Genomic DNA, 15,393 nt, shown 5'->3' with positions numbered 1-15,393 from the left:
AAATCCACGTATAAGTGGACCCATGCAGTTCAAAACCATGTTGTTCAAAGGTCAACTGTATTTACAATGGAATGGTATTCAGCCATAAAAAGAAGGAAATCTTGACATTTACACCAACATGGATGGAACTTGAGTACATTAGGCTAATGGAAATAAGTCAGACAAAGAAAGACAAATACTGTATGACCTCACTTATATATAGAATCTAAAAAAGTCAGACTCTCAGATACAGAGAACATATTGGTGGTTGCCAGAGGCAGGAGGTAGGGGGTGGGCAAATAGGTGAGGGAGGTCAAAAGGTACAAACTTCCAATTATAAAATAAATAAGACCTAGGGATGTAATGAACAGCGTGGTATCTATAGTTAACAATACTGTATTATACATTTGAAAGTTTCTGAGAGAGTAGATCTTAAAATTTCTCATCAGAAGAAAAAATTCTAACTATGTATGTTAACTAGACATTGAGGTAATCATTTCTCAATATATATGAATATTGAATCATTATACTGTACACCTGAAAATAATATAATGTTATATGTCAATCAGGTCTCAGAAAACGTAAAGAAAAGAAAGAAAATGTCACATTTCCCATTCAGGATTATATTGAGCTGGTATCTATAGAGGAGCTTTTCAATACCATGATCACAGCCATCGTCATCATTAAAATTATTTCTTTGTTGGTATCAGGTAACCCTTTTAGAGTGCTATTTTCTTAGCAGAGGAAACAAGGCTGAATATGGGAAAGTTCTGTGCATTGGTACTGATAACACATGAAGTCTTTTCCGCAGTCCTGGGCTCTTTGTGCACAGCCTCCCACAATGCATTGTTTTCCTTGCACCTTCATTCCCCAAATGCATATTGAGAACTTTGTATATTCCGGTCACTCTGCTAAAGGCAATGATTAAAAAGTGACTAAGTAGCCATTGCTTGTGTGGCTGAGTTGGTTGGAGCATCATCTCATAAACCAAAAGGTTGTGGGTTCTATCGCTGGTCAGGGCGAATACTGGAGGCAATTAGTCGACATTTCTCTTTCACATCAATGTTTCCCTCTCTCTAAAATTAATGAACATATTCTTAGATGAGGATTAAAAACAAAAACAAAAGTGACTAAGTGGTCAGAACTCTTACCCTTCATAAGTCACAGTATGCAAAATTTAACTGCCAAGTCACTTAAAAGACATTTGAAAACCTATCTAAACCTTGTCATCCATTTTTAAGTTGATATCTCAAGTTTTAGATAATAATAATCTTAAGTATATAAAGGTTAGAATGACTAAATAAATTATAAATATGGACACTTTAAAACAAAACAGATGTATTGCTCATTTCAATGTATTCAACAGAATCTAAATGCCATTTGATACTTATCATCATTCACTTTTTAAAAATATAGAAATTTTTTAGTTTCTTTTCTTCCCAAATCTCATATTTCCATTCCACTTCTCCCATGGAATTTATCCTAATAAAATTTATTTTTATGTTTGAATGACTCTGGTCATCCTATAACACACACACACACACACACACACACATACATGCACACACACATACATATACACACACACACACACACACACATACATATTCACACACACTTTTTTCCATCCACGTCAACATTTTTACCAAAATATAGCTCAGCCATGGATGGCACTGTTGGGTTCAAATCCCAGCTGCATTGTGAAATAGTTCTGTCTTTGAGCAAGTTATTTAAATTTTATGAACTTCAATTTCTTCTTCCACAACATGTGGGAAATGAATGTTACCTACTTGGTAAGGTTTTTGAAAGCATTAAATAAATCTATATAAAAATACTTAGTCCAGTGCGTGGCATATAGTAAACATTTAATAAATGATGGCAAATTATTTATCTACCCTGCAAAATACCTCTTCACTCACATTATGAGTGCCAACCTGAGCAATATTTTCTGCCACATATACTAGATTCATATTTTGTCTAAGCCTCCTTCTTTATTCCTAGAGCCCCTAACACAAACCATCAATTTTCCAGGAATTCTTTTTCCAAAAGTATCTAAAAATTTGATGAATGAGCAAATTACCACTTTTCTCTTGACTGCCCATTGCCAGGACAATCTGCCAGTTTCTTAATATAAAAATACCAGAAATTAGAGCTTTCAGGCCATTCTACAAGCTATGAGGAAATGATAAACTATCATGCACATTTCCCCCCATATGTTATTTGTAAATCACACTGTAGCTTTAACTTACTTTAAGATGATTTATAACTTATCCTTAATCAAAAGTCACATTCAATGTGATCAATGTGTGCTCTTTGCTGGTAATCCTATTACCTCAGGTTAATTTTTTAAGTGAACCTTTTCTAGTAATAGTGATCGTTTCTTTGCTTTCTTTAGGAACACACCCAAAGGAAAAGAACATATGATGAAAAGAAAAACAGAGTGGCCGGGATATGGAGCACCTGGAATTCTCATATGTGGCTGGTGGGAGTGTAAAATGGTACAACTACTTTAGAAAAACTTTTTAGCAATTACTTATAAAGTTAAAATTCACCTATCTTGCCCTTGCTGATTTTGCTCAGTGGTTAGAGCATTGGCCCACAGATCAAAGGGTCTTGGGTTAAATTTCCCATCAAGGGCGCATGCCTCAGTTGCATTTTCCCCAGCCCCAGCCAGGGCTCCTACAAAAGGCAACCAATCAATGTGTCTCTCTCCCATCTATGTTTCTCTCTCTCACTCTCTCCCCCTACTCACTCTCTTCCACTCTCTCTAGAAATCAATGAAAAATATCCTCTGGTGAGGATTTAAAAAAAAAAAAAAAAACCCACCTCTTGTGACCAGGCAATTCCACTTCTAGGTATTTACTCAAGAGGAACAAAACCATATCCACTGAAAGATTCATACAAAATATTTATTCTGCTTTATCCATAATATCCTACAACTCAAATGTCTATCAACAGAAGAAAGGATAAACAAATTGTTTTATATGCATTCAATGGAATACAACTCATTCATTAAAAAAAGACGAACCACTGATACACACAACAACATGGATGAATCTCAAAATATTATATTAAGTGAAAGAAGCCAGAGGACATATTATATAGTTCCATGTACATGCAGGTCTAGACTGTGTGTTAATAGAAATCAGAGCAGTGATTTTCTATAGAGAGGGGATATGAATAGCAAAGGATTACAAGAAACGTTATGGGCTGATGAAAATGTTCTATGTTTTGAATAGGGAGGGAATTACATAGTGTATATCTTTGTCAAAATTCATCAAACACCATACACTTAATATCAGTGTCATTAGAAGTAAATTATTCTTTATTTTAAAACAGGATATTGAGAAAAAAAATTAGTAGCATCCAAATTTATACCTGTAAAGGAACCTGAAGTTCATTTTGTCTTAATCTCCTCTATTTTGATGACAACATTCTATACAACAGCCCAAGTGGATGACCACTAAGTTTCAGCTAGAGGAAACACCAAATTATAGTCTAGTCTATCTCATCATTAGGTTGAATCACACGGCTGGCTTGTGTTGGGCTTACAATGTACAAAATGTTTTGCCCAACCAGCTAGGACTTCTCATGTGAATTCCTGCCAACCCTGAATGCGCTCATCATGGTGCTCATGTTAGCATGGTTAATCTTTACACGTAACATGAACACTTCCTCCAGTGTCTTTAGAATTCCTCCTCCATAAACCACTCATGGCTCCTGCAGTTGTCATTGTAAGTAGATTATTATAGACAACTTTAGGAAATTGGGGGTAAAACCACCCAGAAAATTTTGAAAGATTAGTCTTATATAGGTACTAGTAGCCCTGCTCACCAATCCGTGTGCCAGGTAGCTCTCTGTGGGGCCTGGCTGCTCTGTGCCCGCTGCCCAGAGGCTCTCCACTACCCAGGGGCCCATCCATGGCTGGGTGCAGAATGCTTGTCTTGTTGCTGGGGCAACAATGCAAATATTCTACACACCAGCCTGGCCAGAGGTCCATCTGTAGCCAGGCGTGGAATGCTTGCCTTGTCGCCACAGTGACGAAGCAAACATTCCACCAGGCTGCTCACGCTGCCCACTCTCAGTGGCCGCCATCCCAGGACTGGGGGACTCCAGTGGGGCTGAGAGAACTGGGCACTGCCATCTTTGTGACAGAGTGATGGTTAATTTGCATATTACCCTTTTATTAGATAGGATGTTCTCTGAATATGCCAGAAAAAAAAACTGCATGACAACACAAGAGATATGCATCAGAACAAAAAAGCAGGCTGAGGATCTTGGTTACCCGTGTAACTCATGTAGGAAGCCTTATAATTAGGCTGTCATACTTGATGAAACCAGGGCTGGGAGCAGAGCTCAACTTGTGACTGCTGTGGAAGTTTCCTTCCTCTCTCATTCAAGGTTATAGCACTAGGTTACATCCGCTGTAGCACTAAGAGAGGGCAATGACTTCCTCTCCAAGACTGGACTTAAGGTCCAGGAGAAGACAAACAACCCCATGAAGGGGGTGGAGGGAGCATTATTGTCCACAAGGAAAAAAATGTGAATGTACTCCTGGGAAATAATATAATCAATCATCTCCTTCAGAAATATGAAATGTTTAACTCTTCTGTTTTTCGTTTTGTTTTCAAATAAGATAGGGCAAAAACTTTACTGGATACATACAAATATTCAAATTCTATTAATTTCTCACTATGGCCCATCTGGGTAAGGAGAAGAAAGAAGGGAAATGGTTGAAGAGATACCCAAAAGGGAAAGGTTTATGTGTTTCACACACACACACAAACACATAATAATAATAATAATAATAATAATAATAATAATAACAACAGCACCCACTTATTAAATGCTTACTATTTTTCAAGTAACTCAGAAGAGCTCTGTTTGATTAGTTCTACTATTGTTCCCATTTTACAGGTGAGGAAACTGAAGTTTAGCGAGGTTTAATAAAATAGAAATATATGTAGGGAATAGTAGGGCTGAGATTTGAACCCAGACAGTTTACCCAGTGAACCTGAACTTTTCACACCCATATTACACTCCCCATAGGCCCTATATTCCAACACATCTCCACTATGGAGAACACCAATGTCTCTTCCAAAGACTTGCAAGGAAAAATATCACCAAAACCTGTCAAATCTCTCCGAGCAAAAAAAAAGTAGTATCTCAAAGTAACTTATAAACTGTAACACATACTCATGGATACATGGCAAACAATGAAAGAAATCAAGAAGATTGATGGAAATTAAAAATTGTACTGAAAGCAAAATTTTCATCTTAAATCCATTTTTCTGGGTTTCTATTAGGTTAGAAGAATTGTCAAGTAATAGTTTATTTTAAATCCAAAACTGACAAAGATTTTGATGTTAAATGAACCCAAATTGGGGTGGTGGGGAGAAGCACCTGGCTGGTGAATCACTCCCATCAGCTCTTTGTTATGCATTATTTCATCCCTAGTACATCTTTCTGATTACCCCATTTGCATCATTCACAATGGCCTTGTCTGGACTCACTATCATTAGCAACTCCGGCTATTTATCTCTGGTTCTTTCAAACTTGCTAAAAGAATAAGAAAGATTTTCATATTCAGTTTTTCACACTGAGTTCACACCAATACCTCTCCATAAAGATTCTGACTTTCAAATCAGCATTTATCAAAGTACAATACTTTGAGTGTGAAAAACGTGACTCTCATACAAATATAGAGTGAGTACATACCACAGACTTATTTATCTCATTAATCAGAGAAGAGCAAGGTAGTAACGCTGGTTCAAAGTAAAATTTGAGGAACTGAAAGAAGGAATGCAGGAATAAAATGATTTAATTAGATAAAAAAGTAAAGTCCTACAGAGCAACAAAAATGCAACCTTTGGGGTTATCTGTTTTACTGAATGGAAATTATGTACATCCCAACCAAACCAAAAGAGGTTCAAGTTATCATTTAACCTTTAGTAAATCCAACGAAGGTACACTTCTCTCTACGATGAAATAATCCTGGTAGGATTAAGGACAGGCCTGGTAGGAAAAGCTCTCATATGTCATTGAAAGGACATGTAGTCATCCTTTAGTCTTATTGCCAACGTTTAGGTAATTTTTCTGAATACATTTTATGTTTAAAAGTCATTTGATTAGTAATAGGCATAGACTTTCCGTTTTAGCCTTCAAAATTCCTGCGAGCAAAAACATTCTTTTTAAGGCTGACTTTGATTTATGACTCTGGACTTTCAGCCCAACTCCTGGCAATCAGCTTATTCTAGACCAGTGGGTGGCAAACTCATTAGTCATCAGAGCCAAATACCAACAGTGCAACGATTGAAATTTCTTTGGAGAGCCAAATTTTTTTAAACTTAAACTTCTTCTAACACCACTTCTTCAACACAGACTCGCCCAGGCCGTAATATTTTGTGGAAGAGCCACATTCAAGGGGCCAACGAGCTGCATGTGGCTCCCGAGCCACAGTTTGCTGACCACGGTTCTAGACTGTCTCAGGTAAATTCACTCTAATCCTGTGACTCCATCATCAAATTTGTTATTATTAGCGAAATCTCAGTCTACTTCCATCCTTCCTCCCTCTCTTACCTGGCACTAATTCCAAAGCCTGAAGGATACGGTGAAAAACTACAGCCAAGTGTCTTCAGGGGGAGGATACAACCTACTTTTGAGTAACCCTGGCTTAAGTTCCTCTGTGTTCACTGTTGATGTCATGTCATCTGTTCTCTCTGGAAGGACAATGACCTTGGAGTCTCTAGAAGGTTGTATATTCAGTTCCTGCTCACACAGTGCCTTCTCTCAATTCACCTTCACCCCTAAGCAGGCTTGCGTGGCTAAGAAATGTCTCATGGAGAACTTCATACTTAATCTAGCCCTAGAAGTAGGTGTAGGTCTTGGGAGCACGGAAAGAAGAATGGAGGGTATTCCATGCAGGAATAATATGGTGAACATAGGCATAAAGTAAGACCAAGAACGCAGTGACTATGATTTGACTACAATCAAGGTTTGGGGATGTGAGAAATAAGAATGACAAGCAGAGGGTGTGGGTTATAGGACATAAGTAGAATGTGATATTTGTTGAATATCTACTATGTGTGAGGCACTTTTGAGACTCATTTTGTAATACCAACTTAAAAGATTATTCCCTGTTCTTCAAATCAATGTGTTAGAGAGAAACCTTTCATGATTAAAATATAGAAGCAGAGTATTTCTGTTCTTAAGATTATGTGCCTTCTGCTGAAACCGGTTTGTGTCAGTGGATAGAGCGTTGCTGTGCGGACTAAAAGGTCCCGGGTTCGATTCCAGTCAAGGGCATGTACCTTGGTTGCCGGCACATCCCCAGTAGGAGGTGTGCAGGAGGCAGCTGATAGATGATTCTCTCTCATCAATGTTTCTAACTCTCTATCCCTCTCTCTTACTCTCTGTAAAAAATCAATAAAATATATATATATTTTTAAAAAAATTATGTGCCTTCCATTTCCTTTATCAATAAACTACTACCACATACCAACAGTTTAGATAATTTGGCTTCGGAATGGTCTCAGCTGAAAACTAAACACAGCCTATTCTCAGGTGCTTGGGTCTTATATGACAAATCATGCGTAAAGTTGATAGAGCTATCACAATAATCACAACATACCTAATGTTTACTGAGCGATTATTACAGGCCAGACATATTCTAATTAGTTTACATGCATTGTCCCCTTCAATCCCCAAGAGGTAAGCACTAAGATTAATCTCCATTTTGTAGGAAAGGAGCATGTGCAATGAGATAAGTAACAAAGGCAGGGTCACAGAGTGGTAAGTGGTGTCCCTGGGACCTGAATCCACATTCAAGAGCAATCTATGAAACAAAATATACTTTCACGACCACATGATAACTGTGGCTCTTCCAGAACTTGTAGTCCAATGTGCACCTCTCTCACTGAAATCTATTTTTAAAATATATTTTATTGATTTTTTTACAGAGAGGAAGGGAGAGGAATAGAGAGTTAGAAACACCAATCAGCTGCCTCCTCAACACCCACTACTGGGGATGTGCCCGCATCCAAGGTATATGCCCTTGACCCGGAATCAAACCTGGGACCCTTTACTTCACAGGCTGATGCTCTATCCACTGAACCAAGCTGGTTAGGGCTCTTACTGCAATCTTACCTCCACTCTCTCAGTCTGACCAAAAGCCAAGAACCAACATTATGACAAAATTGCTCTAGCTAAAATAATGAACGAAAAACAGCATTACAAGTGTCAGAACATCACAATCAAGTGTGGTGGTGAAAGGGTAAAGGAATGAAGAGACCAGAAAAGGGCAGTGGACACAGTGGTTAGGCTCAAATTCTGAAACTACACTTCCTGAGTTTAAAAGTTGGCCTCTTGACTTGCTAATTCATGACACTAAGCAAGTTGCTTGAACTCTCAGAGCTTCTGTTTCTCCATCTGTAAAAAAAATGGGGTTAATGATAAACCCCACCGGAGGTCTTTAGAAGGATTAAATGAGTGATTATTTATAAAGCATGTGGAACAGTGCCTAGCAAATATTAAGTATATAATAAGTAAATAAGCTGAATCAGGGAAATTGCAGGTGAGCAAATTATAGTTCTTGTTCATGGCTAGAATCACACTGAGATATTTAAAAAACATAAAATAGGGAAACTAATGCAAGACTAGATTAGCAGCTCCTAGACAGGCGAGTAGATAGTGTTTCAAAAAACAGTGCTTGCAAAACGACTCCAAGGGTGACAATTGGCATGTGTTGGGGTAGGCATAATTAACTTGCTTTGGTTCTAGCACAGCAGCATCGACATGTATCATAGTACATGTCTTTAAAGTTCAATAACAGAAAAGCTTCTGAGTACAAGCGTTCAATAAAGACAGATGAGTATCTCCCTAAAGTAATTCAATTTTCCTAGTGGGTGATCCATTCATTGTACTGACTGAAAATGGCTATTCTACTACATCAGATAATATTTCTTAGGAATGGGAATTATCCCTATTTGGATAACATCCCACGAAAATGATGTAGTAGAAGTCATAAAATTGCCAGATTGTATATATTTTATTAAATAATTGGACAAGGACAAGATTGGTGGGCTGAGTCTTGCCGGCTTATCCAGATCCTCATTTTTTTTTTTCTCCTGAAGATTTTTGCCTTTATCAGCTAGATTCTGCCCTTTCCATTTCAGTCCCCTCACCTCTTTTTCCATAAGGCTCACTACAGCATCATTTTATCAAGGAAAAGACTTGACACATTCTATATAATAAAGAGGTGATATGCAAATTAACCCTCCACCATCACAAGATGGCTGCATCCACAGCAAATTAGCAGGGACGTCAGGCTGTGTGGCGCCGGGTTGGGGGACCTAAAGCTGTGCCCTCCACTAGCAGGGCTTGATGGGGGACCTCAGGCTGCACCCCCCACCTGGTGGAGCTCGACGAGGGACAAGGGTGACCCCTGACCCGGTGCCAGGCCAGGGGACCTGAGGCTGTGCCCCCTGCCTAGTGGGGCTTGACAGGGGTGGGGCTGGCAAGGTCTGGGTCTCACATGATTTTGAGGTGCACGCCGGAAAGAAAAATTATCAGGAAGAAAAATTAACTTTCCATTTCATACTGTTGACAAAAGTACAGCCAGCTTAAGAATCTTATGAGTGTATTTGAACCAAGCTGACAACAATTGGCCAGATGCAAAATCTCAACGGAGTGAGACAATGCTTCAGAAAATGACAGTTTTCCTCCTTATTTAATACATCACAATCAAAGGAGAAGACGAAGTGGGGGGCAGTGGTGGTAGATTATGGAGGTGGGAAAAAGCAAAACTGGGAAATCTCTGAGGTTGTTTAAAAAGTAAAATAATGGACACATACTTCTTTGACATGGGTGGGTATAGGGTAGTTAACAGTTAACATTTATAGCACATAGCAATGTGGGGGGAAAAATAACAAATGAGGTATTCTGTGGTCTCAGGCTCTGGTGGGAGGTTGTGCCCTGAGGGGTCTGGAGAAAAGGAGGATTACTTTGACACCCCAAAGGTTTATTATCATAGATGCAAAAAGACAATAGACAAGCTCAGTGAAGGTAAATTGGACTTTTGTCAAGGAAGATTCTAGTCTAAGACATGATTACCTGCCATGGCTCACTTTTAGTTAAGAAGTTTTAATTTTAGGCTATCGTCTGTGGTTACGTTGGGTCTCTGAATTAGTAAGGCCACCATGCAGACCTCCCCTGAGCTGAGGTTTAGTATGTGCCCCTTTTGCGCCTACAAGATTTAGAACACCAGCAAGTCACACAAAATGTTTGACAGGAAGCCAGTTTAAATGAACTTTATTCCTATGTACAGCTCCACAGAAAAGTTTCCTACTGAAGGAAGGAGAGCAGAATAGGCTGACCCCAAATGTGTCACTTAGGCATGTGGATTATTTTGAACAGAAGAAAAATCAAGGCCCCAAAGAGCCAGAAAGACCTTTTTATCTGCCCCTTAACTGCCTAAAAGAATTTAGAAGGCTTGTGTCCCATTGTCTCTGCAGGACGTGACAAACATTTGCTCTCCAAACATTCCTCTTTCCATCTTTCTGCTAATTGTCTTCCTTCCATTCGAAGTCCCAGACTCCTACCTCCTTTCTCCTTAGCTTAGGATGGCTTCCAAGCCTCAATGGCCTGGTTTTTACCTTTCCCTGTCTATGTGAGGCTCACATTCATTCAAAATTACATTTGTTTTTCTCTTGTTCATCTGTCTCTTGTTGATTTAATTATCAGACCAGCCCAAAGAACCTAGCAGGGTAGGGGAACTTTTTAATCCCCTAACAATATATTCTTTCATTTCTTGAGTCTGGTTTGCCTGAAGAAAATTAAGAGGAGAAAAGCTCTTGAAATTATGTTAGGTATATGGAATTCCCCCTCCCCCAATGGGCAGCAATAAAATAACAGAGTTACAGATGTTGGACTATAAATATTAAAGGGTATTTTTGTCCTCTAACTGGAAATATAAAAATACTGCGTCCATAAAAGTAATCTTAACATTTTTAGTGTTATGATAGTATTTAGAATTTAAAGCCACGTCATAATTATATGTTATTAGTTAGTTATAAATAACTTAGTTATTTTGTGGTCAACATGAAATATATACTTTCAAAGTACTCAATTAAATAGCTCCGAGGAATTCACATAGAAGGCAAGAACGTGCTTGTCTGAATGCTTCATTGCTATATTGTCTGGCACACAGAGAAGGATCCGTAATTGTGTTTGCAGAGAAAGCAAGTGTGAACAATGGTTGGCTCTATCTTAGAAGAAAAGGAGCTGCTGGTGGGACACAGGCATTGCCTAAGAGCAGCAGCAAAGTTCCAGTGGTCTGCCTCTTATTTCCAAACCGTGCTGGCCAGTTCCCAGCGCTCTCCAATTAGGTTTTCAAAAGTAAACAAACTGCATTGTGTTTTTAAAGGGGGGTGGGAGCTACTCTTTGTCTTATTTACATAAAGCACTTTAAAAAAAAGAAAAGAAAAGCATATTTAGATACAATGACCCAATCCACTTTTTGTAAGTAAGAAGCTTACAACTCAAGGGAAAACAAAACAACATGGCTTCCATAGGGTTTTACTCAATAGCAAAACTTGTTTAAGGCTAAGTTTCTACAATCAGTTGGGCCAATATTTGCTAGTGATGTAGCTCCAGAGATGGTACTCCAAGACTCACCTCTGCCTATTTATGTCCCAAATAAAATAATGCTCTAACTTGATTATAGATATTATAGTGTAATGCCCAAGTGTCATAAACCCCAAAGACTACCAGGGAGCCGAATCTGATGCAATTGCAGAAAGCCTGAATTTATTTCGGACTAGTCCGAGCTCAGTCCCACTTACACCAGCGAGGGCATGGCGAGAAAGAGAACCAACTTAACCTATCAATGGGTTTTATAGAGAGGGCGATGCCGCTACCTTGGCTGACCTGATTGGTTGGGTTAGGCCTAGGGTTCAGTTACTGGGAGCTGGACCCGTCCCACCCTGCCCTCTCAATAGACAAATATACATAGGTATAAATTCACATATATCTCAGTGCCCCTGACCAAATAGTTAGGTATTGCATGGTTGTGTGTGTGTGTTTTTTTAATTTTTTAAGTTGATTTCAGAGAGGAAGGAAGAGATAGAAACATCAATGATGAGAGAGAATCATTGATGGGCTGCCTCCTGCATGCCCCACCCTGGGGATGGATTCCATAGCCCTGGCTGGGAATTGAAGTGACTTCCTGGTTCATAGGTTGAGGCTCAAACACTGAGCCATGCCGGCTGGGCTTGTAGGACTTTTATCTTTCAGGAAAGAAGCAGATAAAATGAGTAACTTTCATCCCGAGACTTTGTAGGGAGCCCCTGCTTTTTGAAAAGTCAGTTTTATGTGGCATTTTCTCATCTAAACTTTCCACTAATATCCATAGTGCATGTAGCTTCTGAGTCTTCAAAAAATAAATTTTATATTATTGTTGTAGGGTTTATTATTTTATTAGGTGCTAGGTTTTGAAAACTACTATTCCATGTGTGATATACCAGAAGTTTTGATAATGTGGCATACATTTTCTAATCATGCCAATAATAAAAAAGTATTCTATTCCCATAAGAAATAACACAAGGCACCCTAGCTGGTGTGGCTCACTGGATACAGCATTGGCCTCTGTGGACTGAAGGGTCCCAGGTTTGATTTCAGTCAAGGGCACATGCCAAGGTTGTGGGCCTGATCCCCAATATGTGGCGTGCAGGGGGCAGCCAATCAATGATTCTCTCTCATTTATGTTTCTATCTTTCTCTTCTCCCTCTCTCTGAAATTAATAAAAATATTTTTTAAACAAGAAAGAAATAACACAATGCAAAAAGTCATTTTCATCATTTATTATCAAAGGTAAGTTACATAGACTTTTTTTTTTTGCCTGTGGCTCAAAATTAATTTTATAAGATAGGGAGCTGATCCATTTAAAAATATATTTTAACTTATATATAGCATAGAATCTATATGAAGAAAATCTTAAAATCTATTGAAGAGTAGAGAGCATGCATGCATGCACACAGACACACACACAGAATGAACTTAAAAATATATCTATTTTTTTCAATGGAAAGAGTCAATATATTAAACATATCAGTTCTCTTTACTTCTATCAGAAGTTAAAGCATTATAAAATGAGTATAATTAAACAGTTTGATTCTGGCACTTAATAGATCAATGTAATAAAATATGGAATATTAAAATAGACTAAAACAATTCAGGGATTTAATAAATCATTGGAGTAACATTTTATATCAGTGGGGAAAATATGGATTAAGCAATGAATTATATTACAACAGCAAAATACCCTGTATGGGGAAAATTTAAAATGAATTTATTTCTAACTCTTTATGACAAAAATAAATTCAAGATAAAGGTTTAAATTCAATAAAAATTAAAGTAACTATACCGAGAAGCTTGAAGTTGTATTTTTAAACAGTATAATCTTAAGTAAGAATGGCTTTTCTAATGAAGAGGCAAAACCCAGATGTCATAAAACTGGTTGTTAATCTTAGTGGCACATTAGAATCATCTGAGAAACTTGTAAAAATTTTAGTCTTCAGCCGAAACCGGTTTGGCTCAGTGGTAGAGTGTCGGTCTGCAGACTAAAAGTCCCTGGTTCGATTCCGGTCAGGGGCATGTACATTGGTTGCAGGCACATCCCCGGTAGGGGGTGTGCAAGAGGCAGCTGGTCGATGTTTCTCTCTCATCGATGTTTCTGGCTCTCTATCTCTCTTCCTTCCTCTCTGTAAAATATCAATAAAATATATATTTTTTAAAAATTTTCAGTCTTTGGATTCTACCCCAGACAAAATGAATCAGAACTTCTGGTGATGGGATCCAAGTCTGTGTATGTGTGTGTTTGGTTGATTAATTTATGTCTTTTTTTTAGTACTCTCTGGGTGATTTGGATACATGGTTAGGTTTGAGAACAATTGCCATAAAATAAAACCTTCAGATTATTGCCCCATATCACAGTGAAAACTTTCTCATCTATTTTTTATCAAGAGTGACCCATTTCTCACTTTTACTTTGCAGCTGTCACACCGAACCCTCTTCTGTAAGAGGCTTGCTGCCTCTTTGGCATTCATAGATCCTTTCCACTCTTGGAAGGTTGAAAATCTGTGTCCATCAGTAGAGATGCTGGCAGGAAACGGAAGGCATGCTCAAATTGGGTAATTTCAGAAGAGTTTAATAAAGAAATTATATACAGATGTCCCAATCATATCTTGATTGCAGTGGTGATTACATAAATCTACACATGTAATAAAACGTTCAACATTTTGTAAATGTTATTCATAAAAAAAGGAGTGAATGTGAAAACTGATGAATCCGAGTCAGGTCTATAGTGTAGTCCATAGTAAATTGTGCCAATGTAAATTCCCTTATTTTGGTCCTCTTACCTGTGTAAGATATTATCATTAGGGAAAGCTGGGGGAAGGTACACAGAATTTCTCTGTACTATTGATATTTTCCCAAGATTCTGAGTCTATAATAATTATTATTATTTTTAAAATACATTTTTTAAAATTTTTTACAGAGAGGAAGAGAGAGGAATAGAGAGTTAGAAACATTGATGAGAGAGTAACATTGATCAGCTGCCTCCTGCACACCCCCAACCGGGGTACATGCCCTTGACCGGAATCGAACCTGGGACCCTTCAGTTTTGCTCTATCCACTGAGCCAAACGGGTTTCAGCTATAATTATTCTTTTAAGATGTGAGAAGCAGGACAATTACACAGGGGATGTTGTACAAACCCAAACTGAACAACTAGGACCAGTTTTCTACTCCTACGCCTGAAACAATAAGAGGAGTTATTAGAAGAGAGAGAGTGAGTGTAGGCACACGCTGTATGGAAAGGACCATCTGATAGCTGTTGTGACCCCGAGATGCCAAGTGAGCCAAGATTTGTTCATTGAAACTGGGACCTTTGGGGGCCCAAGAGGAAGTGCAAAGTTTGGAACAGCCACTGGAAGGGAATTTAGGAGGCAGATGACATAGGGAGTCAACCTGGGAAAAGTAAATAATTACCAAACACATTTGTTATCACATTTAAAAAATATATATTTTATTGATTTTTTTACAGAGAGGAAAGGAGAGGGATAGAGAGTTAGAAACATGGATGAGAGAGGAACATCGATCAGCTGCCTCCTGCATGCCCCATACTGGGGACGTGCTACAACCAAGGTACATGCCCTTGACCGGAGTCGATCCCAGGACTCTACAGTCCGCAGGTCAATGCTCTATTCACTGAGCCAAACCAGTTAGGGCTTGTTATCACATTTTAAGTTGTATTAAGTCCCACCAGCATTACATGATTGCATTAGAAGGAAATCTCCACAGAAACAGAACCAATAGGAGGCTGAGAAGTCCCAACATCTGTAATCAGCAAACTGGATAT

Source organism: Pipistrellus kuhlii, unplaced genomic scaffold, assembly GCF_014108245.1.
Source record: "Pipistrellus kuhlii isolate mPipKuh1 unplaced genomic scaffold, mPipKuh1.p scaffold_m20_p_16, whole genome shotgun sequence".
NCBI lineage: Eukaryota > Metazoa > Chordata > Mammalia > Chiroptera > Vespertilionidae > Pipistrellus > Pipistrellus kuhlii.
This window is presented reverse-complemented; position numbering follows the sequence as displayed.